The sequence below is a fragment of the Vanacampus margaritifer genome, chromosome 2, assembly GCF_051991255.1.
Source record: "Vanacampus margaritifer isolate UIUO_Vmar chromosome 2, RoL_Vmar_1.0, whole genome shotgun sequence".
In the NCBI taxonomy this organism is placed as follows: Eukaryota; Metazoa; Chordata; class Actinopteri; order Syngnathiformes; family Syngnathidae; genus Vanacampus; species Vanacampus margaritifer.
In genome coordinates, this window is record NC_135433.1 from 56059328 (window position 1) to 56067645 (window position 8318).

Below are 8318 nucleotides of genomic sequence, written 5' to 3' on the forward strand. Positions count from 1 at the left end.
TGATATATACATTTACTTCCATTACAATTTGACAGATATTTCTAATTTTTAGAAATATTGTCATGAACATTACCTCAGTTACAGTTATTGCACTATATTGTGTAATAGGTTAACACAATTTTGCATATTGCTCAAATGCACATCATAACAATAATTCTATAAACATTATCATGATAAATTATTGCTTCAATATTGATCATTGTTTATTGTATATACCATGTAAGGGCGAACACAGTAGCAGCCCTAATCAAAGTAAATGAGATGTTAACATGCCATCGTCAATGCTGAAAAAGTGGCCTTTTTAGGAACCTTTTATGTGATATCACTTAAAGGAACAGTGTGTAGAATTTTTCTTTTTTCAATGTTCATTCATTACAAAACAAAAAATAATATTAATTTCAAATATGCAAAAAAAAAAGTTTTGTCACATTAACTTACTTTTTTTTGTTGCAAATTTGTTAATTATATAATAGATAGGTCGCGCTGATCCTTACAGGAGGCTGATATCTTTCGCTGCCGTCTTTCTGCTACAAACAACCGAAGGAGAACTTCGTAAATGTAGTATTTGATTGATGGTTTGTGAAGTGTGGTCTTTTCTGAGGAACTGTAGTGCATGTGCTTCAAAATGCATGTGCTCGATTGGAACATGCATTCTACTAGTTTACCACATGGATGGCGCTAAATTCTACACACTGTTCTTTAACAGAAAATCTGGTATTGAAAAATACAGAGTAAAAGTACTCAACTCAACTTTATTTACAGAGCAATTTATAGGCAACTATCGCTCCATATACAAAGTGCTGTACACAAAATAAAAATCAGACATATGAAGACAGTTAAAACAATATATTACTGTAATAACAAAGACATTAAATACTGTAGTACACAAAAACACTTTTGCCTACACAATGCCTACTCTCATGCTGAGTAGAAAGCCAAACAATAAAAATGCTTTAAGACATTGAGAACCACTGGTGCAATGTATTTATAAATTGCTTATCTGTGATACCATTTTGTATTTTTTTTTATTTAAAAAAATGCACACAAAGTCATTCTTTTAAAAAAAGAAAAAAAGAAAAAACTATATATCCAGTTTAGCTTGTTTGTGAATTCGGTTGATGGCGCTACACCTCACTGGACGTTTCAGTAGACCAAGCCGCTACACTTCCTGCCACAACTGAAAATTTGGTGACAAAAAGTAGCCACGATTTTAGATTCCCAAAAAGCAAGTCGTACTGGTGGCACAGGTTGTGTGATGCGAATGTAGGGCTGTACAATATTCAGAATTGAGTTGAGAATGACCTTTAAATTCCAATTAAATTCAGGTGGCAAACAGGAAGCAGAATTGAAATGGTAATTCCTCGAAATTTAAAGAAATTATTCATGCAAAATTAAAGAATATTTAACAAAAAAACGTTACAGTATATAAACCTATTTATCATCATATCATGATTTTAATAGCACCCCACTGACAATGAGGCACAACTATTGGGGGGGACGGGTGGGGAATAACACACGAATGCATGATCTGGGGGGTGCAAGGCGGTCTCCAATTACCCATGTCACATGCCGACTACATCAAACACAAGGATAAACCTTTACGGAAAACATCAGCGCACGCACGCACGCACACACACAATATGTATGTATGTATCAAAATTTTGACCTACCATAGGAGGTTATGGTTCGACACCACTGATTGGAACTTATGCATTAAAGTAAATCCCCAATGGAGGGGACACAATATCAAATCTTGCCTTTGGTACCACATTGTTCGGGCTTGCTTTGTCATAAGGTATTATTGGCTACAAAATTGCAATGCTAGTCTGCCTGCAGTCAGAAAGTCAATAACATTGAGGATGTTGTGGTCTGTAGGAATGATGAAGAAAAAAAGTATTATATCTTATGTAATAACATGTAATAATTGTTTCACAAATTTCTAATACAAGTTTCAGTTTGATCTAAAAATCAAAAGTGCTATTTTTCTGAATGACACATAGAATAATAACCTTACACAAAATTAAATCAATGTTTCAGTGTAACTGTCTGTCAGCAATAATTCCAAATGGAATCATAAAATATATTACGTGACATATTTGTTAACATTATTTTCTATTTTAAATGAACACTGGATAACTTGATGTGTAAACTATAAATAAATCTAAATATCCACAAAAACAGCACGATAGAATTCTATAATCTGTGACCAAAAAACAAAATCCAAAACATTTATGATATTGTTTATGGGGAAAAGGAGCAGCATAGCTTACTCTCTTGGGACTTGAGGACCAGATGTTGGCCAACCCTGCTTTGGACTAAAATATGGAATGCACGCACGCACGCACGCACGCACGCACGCACACACACACACACACACACACACACACACACACACACACACACACACACACACACACACACACACACACACACACACGCGCAAAAATGGAAGCAGGGGGAATTGAAGGCGCCTCTCTGTGCTGTAAAACTTTATTTATTACAAACTGGGGCCCAGTTGTCATGGTAGCGACTATACCAGGCTTACTGTGTGTGTGTGTGTGTGTGTGTGTGTGTTTTCATGTTTTCAATTACAGGGAGAACATGAAATACAATGTCTCTCTCTCTCTCTCTACCTCCAGCCCTCCCTGACTCTCTCTCTCTCTCTCTCTCTCTCTCTCTCTCTCTAGAGAGAGAGAGTAAGCTAGATCCCAAACAGTGAGCTGAATGGCAAGAATAAGATTCAGGCCACACTGCCAGTAATCAGATACTCAGCTTGCATAATAATAACCGGCTTCTGGAAGAGATGTAAACCACTGATAACAAAACAAAAAAGATCCTTGCAATGCACGGAGGGTTCCACCATGAGGCTGAGGCTGTATACAAATCAGAGAGGGGGAGGCCGTGGACTAGTGAGCGTCATGGTGTCTTGATCTGGGTTTTGTTTGGTTTGGTTGCATTTTAAATATGTTTTCCTTGTGTCTCCCTATGTCAATATCTTGTCAAGTTTTTATCATGTGCACCTTTTCTTGTCCTCCTGGTTCCTTTGTCATCTAATTAGCTCCCTCAGCCACATGTGTCTTGTCCAGGTGTCTATCGTTGTCTTGTTAGTATCTGTATTTAGGCCCTGTCCAGACTGAAGCAAAGCCAGCTTCGTTCCCCAAACAAATCTCATACACACAGAAGCATTTCAAGAATTGTGTGTGTCCAAAAGAAGACACTGAGGACGTTTAACGGCTGTAATGTATACGCCAAGTCCGGAGTGGCGCTGTACTGCAGCCACAGGGAGTTAAGGGATAGCGTAGAAGAAAAATCAGCGAAAAAGACGGACACTTTAAAAAAAAAAAAGGCTTTTTTTTGCAATCTACAAAACAAATATGGCTTTGCATGTATCAAAACAACATGAAAAAGACAAATACATGATGTGGCAATGGCGCGTTTTGAAATCTTTCCACTCTGGAGCATGGTTTCAAAAGTGATCGGTTTCAAGCTCCGAAACCGCACCATCATGTGGACAAATGGCCTGAACGGTAAGAAACTTGAGAGGATACATTGAAACTGGCTTTCGTGTGGAAGGGGCCTTAGTTTCCTGCTTTCTTTCAGTCCTTGTTGGTTCTTTGTTGACATCATGTTCATGTTGTGCCTCGTTGCCGTTTGTGTCTCATCCCAGGTATCTTGCCCAGTTTTTATAGTGTTTTTTTTTGTACTTGACCCTTGTTATTTTGAACTTTGTTTATTTAGTATTTTTATACCTTGTTGCCTTTTCGTAACATTAAATCACTTTTTTGATTGCGTTGTTTCACCAGCTTCCAGATCCGGACTGACAAACTGTTGATAGCCAAGCAACCTGTGGTGGGGGGAAAAACATCAGAAAACAGGAGTCATGACGGGGACTTCCAAGCTGGTTTGTTGGCTTCAGCAGATACCAGGAACAACATCTAACATCTCTATGCAGAAGAGCGAGAAAAGCTAAGATCTTGTACAGAACCAGAATGTGCAGGCAGGAGAGAACCAGCCTCTCTGTTCACCCCGCTGCATGTGAAGAGTGAAAAAAATATAATAAAAATAAAATTGATAATAATAAATTACATTAAATTATTTTTCATTTTAGCTATTTAGTCCGTTGTTGAATTTTTTTTTTTCAATCCAATTATATGAATGCTTTTGTCATTAAAATTAACAAAATACTTGTGCATTTTCTGTTCAAATACATGGGTGAGAAGGGAACAGAGATATTAATTGCACTTTGAATGCCTTCAGCGGCTACACACACAATTGCCTCTCGACACCGGCAGTTGGCGAGAGCCCTCACACGAGTTATTGTTTGTTTTCTATTGCCAATGTGTGTTTAATCACACATGCATTGCACATGCTGACGTTCAACAGTCTGTCTAAGATATTTAAAGAAGGGTGTGCGTCAAACATTTAGTCTTTTTGTCAGCCAGAAAAACAACTCAAAGTGCAGGGTGGAGCCCAGAAAGTACCATGCTGCTGCTGGCAGGTGGCAGTGCTGTGACAATATTTATGAATTGTTCTACACTAAGACCCATTTCTTGACTCAAAGTTGGGTCAAATAGAGGATTGGCCCATTTTTGACCCATAGTTAGGTTATTTTTTTACTCAACTGTTTATCTTTAACTTTATGGGTCAATTTGACCCATATTTCTGGGTTATCTCATACAAAATTACTCAATTTTCTCATCCAAGCAAAAGATCTGACCAATATTTATGAATTATTTTACACTAAAACATCAATTTCTTCACTCAAAGCTGGGTCAAATAGACCCATGATGTCTATCAGACCTTCTTTTTTTTATATCCATAATTAGGTTAATTTTGACCCAAAAGTTTTTACAGTGTAAACATTTGTAATTCCACAAGCAATCTTCAGATGAGCAATGCAACTTACACATGGAATTGCCCTGGATGTCATTATTTTACACATAACCTAATGTTATGGTTTGTTTTAAAGAATGAAAACAGACTAACGTAAATCAAACAAACATGATAAATACGACACACATTCACTACTGATAACACAAACACATATGACAAGGATTAATATCCTTATAAATTTATTAACCAAACAATGCATTCTGGGAACAATAAATATGCAAAACAGGTTGCTTTAACACACCCAGAACTCATACGGGTAAAGTGTTGCCGCGTTCCATTTGCGTTTGTTTTATTTTTTGGAACAATATATTTACAGTTGAGTCCGCAATTTAAGGCTTGTCCACAAATAGCAAAACTCTGAGTATAATATATTTTTATAAATTTTAGTCCAAGGAAAACAATACTTTGATGTAATGCTCGAACGTACAGGATGTAACTGCCAATGCGGGTAAACAGTTTTGACATAGTAGTTTAAGTAGTTGTTCATATATTTTGTTTTTAATCATATTGCAAAGTGGCTGAAATGTACTGATAAAGTCATTTAACGTCTTTGTAAAGTCTCAAGATCGTACTCCAGTGGTTAGAACGTAATTGGTAAAATGTAGGCCAAATGCTAAAAACTAAATAAAACATTTTTATCTCACCATAATGCCAATGTGCAAATACAATTGTCCACCACAGGCACTTAAGGAGGTTTGCCAATTGATTTTGACGAAAACAATTTAATGATGCAGAAAACGACATTCAATATTAGCACCATTTTCTATTGACAGTGTTTACGTACTTCATTTTCACTGTTGGTGAGCTTCATCCTGTCCAACTCTGAAGTGGCTGCAGTGTACAATTGCACAGTAAATATCCTGTCATTATGGGATTAAAAAAAAAATGTTTTTAACATTTAGCCGACGTTTTTTACCAATATGTTCAAATGACTTTATCAGTACATTCAAAGCACTTTGCAGTTTGTTTGCACTGAACCTACCATGCAACGCATAATAGAAAAAAAAAGAAGTGTTTTCACTTTTTTCTGTTCTTCAGTAATTAGTTATAGAACATGTGTTGGTTCCATGAAAACAATGGTTTCACAGAAAGAAACATATTAAGCAGAACATGGACTTAGATGCTAATATGTTCTGATTTTGTGCCACTTTGAACAATAAAACGTACACTTTTAAACTATAAAAGAAGACTGAGAAGAGGCTTTTGATTGTAAAATTATAATTCATTTACAGATATACAACTAAGAAACACACAGTGATACTAACACATCACACGGCTTGAATGGTGCTGTTTATTTTTTTACATGGTATTTGCCATGCAATTGATCTTTTCTCACAAGTCTAACTGCGACACACACTGTTTACTCCAACAAGTCCTCAAACAAACATTCTCTGTTAATACATACACATACAGTGTTTGATTGTCAGGTGCAACTTGTACAACTTCCAACAAAACAATTCTCTCTTTCATAAAGTTATGACAAGCGGAGATTCACTTCCTTACTTTGTTTCTATTTAATAGCTGTAGTGATCTCAAATCCAAAGCGATGAAAAGCTGTCATCTACTGACGTCAGTTTGTCATTACAATTAGGTCGAAGCTTAAATTTCAAAACTGTCTTTCATGCCTACGTGTTGAAAAATGTGACGAATATATTTATCAGGGGCAGTTAACGTTTGAATTCCAGTTGACGAAAACAACCTTCAACAGCAGTGAATGAGCAACCAGATCATTGTTTTTCACATGATCAAGGCCACTCATGACTGCAATTAGTCACCATCTTGATCCGGTGGCCATCCATTTCCCGGCAACTTCCTGGTGTAGGCGCAGAGCTTAATATTGGAAGATGAATACGAATAGATGTGCTGAATTGCTAAACTCCTCCTGACTCGCTGCACTGCTGAGGGGAAACAATAAAAAACAGGGATGAAGCAACTGACAGATAAACAAAACAATATTATGAGTAGATCATTCACTGGCTGCAGGAGGTTCCATGGACTAACTAAACTCGAGGGTCCACTGATGTATCCTTTGCAGAGGTCTTGTAGCTCCTCGGCAAAGAAAATGAATGTGTGCCAGCTGGATGTTTAATAGCGCAGGGGTCCATTTTACAAAGCATGTTCAACAAACACCAAGACTAACCTTGAACAGCGAGTTGATATGCCTTGAGATAAGAAAATCTGCGTTTTTGGTTCCAGGACATCTGATTTGAGGTAGTTTGTTTCACCTGGCGTTGCCACTACACTAAAAAGTCCACATCAATAGAGCCCCGATTCGTCGAGGCACAATGGTAACTGGGAAGCGCAGTGCGTGGCGCCGCCCTTTGCTTCCGCGTTAAAAAAAAATTCTACCCCTCTCAACTGAAAAGCTCAACGCGATCATTTGGCGAAGGATGGAATAAATTGTGTATGTAGATGATGTGAAACACTCTCAAAAAGATAACTGTCCGGAAATGTCAGCATATCTATCATGCTTGTCTGATACCAGTCTCGCGACGAATATTTAATTCCCTGCGCAATAATGCAGCACATTCATCAATAGGGTCATTGTCAAAAGGACATGCCATAGTCGTGACAAAAGTGGATGCTATAGACTATAGACGTATTTACGCAAAAACTCGCCACAGCGGACTTAATGAATGAGGAAATGTGGTAAAAGGAGGTGGGGACAAAGAAAACGTCAAGGTTCATTGAGGAAAACCTGCAACCGACTAGGTTTGGTTCATGGAACATATTACTACGTAACTGACCGGGAGCTTAAATGACCTATTTTTATGAAACAGACTAGAATTGCCTCTTTTTCTCTGGTTTCAATTACCTCCCTTTCTGAAACGGAAAACGCAGAGTTTCCCACATTTCAGGGTTTCTTGACCCAGAGTTCTCACTAAACCTGCTTTGTGAAATAGACCCCCGGTCTTCACATTAAACTGTTCAGCTTTTGTTTTTGTCATTACTCAGTTATTTTAGCATGCTAGTAAGGCTCATTGTGTAATAATTAAGATATTATATTGTCAAATGCATTTAGCCACGTCGAGAAAATAAAGTGTTGATGGTTCTACATTGTTTTGATGTTAACTACTATAAGAAGCATGCTTGCTTGTTGTTTTTAAATGGCAACTACTTTTGACTGTTCTGAGGATTAAATAATATTTTCAACAGGTGATATAAACTAAGTTTGAAAAAGAGAACATCATTGTAAGAAATTAAAGAAATGTTGGCATCCATTCCTTTGAGTTCTTTGAATTTCTCCAACTACTATTCATTTCTTAACCTTGACATATCGGTGTTTGTTTCACTCTTATTTACCACTTCATTGCTGTTAGAGCCTCCTCCTTAGATACCTTTATGCTAAGTTTGAAGTCTCACGATCATAACAAGCATGACATATGACAATTCGAGGCTACAAATGAAAGCGCAGTGGTATAAAA

The 8318-nt window shown here is 37.1% G+C and overlaps 1 long non-coding RNA gene across 1 annotated transcript; it reads right to left on the bottom strand.

The window, feature by feature from the left end:
• Nucleotides 1-6140: 6140 nt before the first annotated feature.
• On the bottom strand, nt 6141-7200 carry LOC144044363 (uncharacterized). Its single transcript, XR_013291257.1, has 2 exons — nt 6868-7200; nt 6141-6791 (listed from the first exon to the last, which is right to left on the bottom strand). It is a non-coding gene; the product is annotated as an uncharacterized LOC144044363 (long non-coding RNA).
• Nucleotides 7201-8318: the final 1118 nt, after the last annotated feature.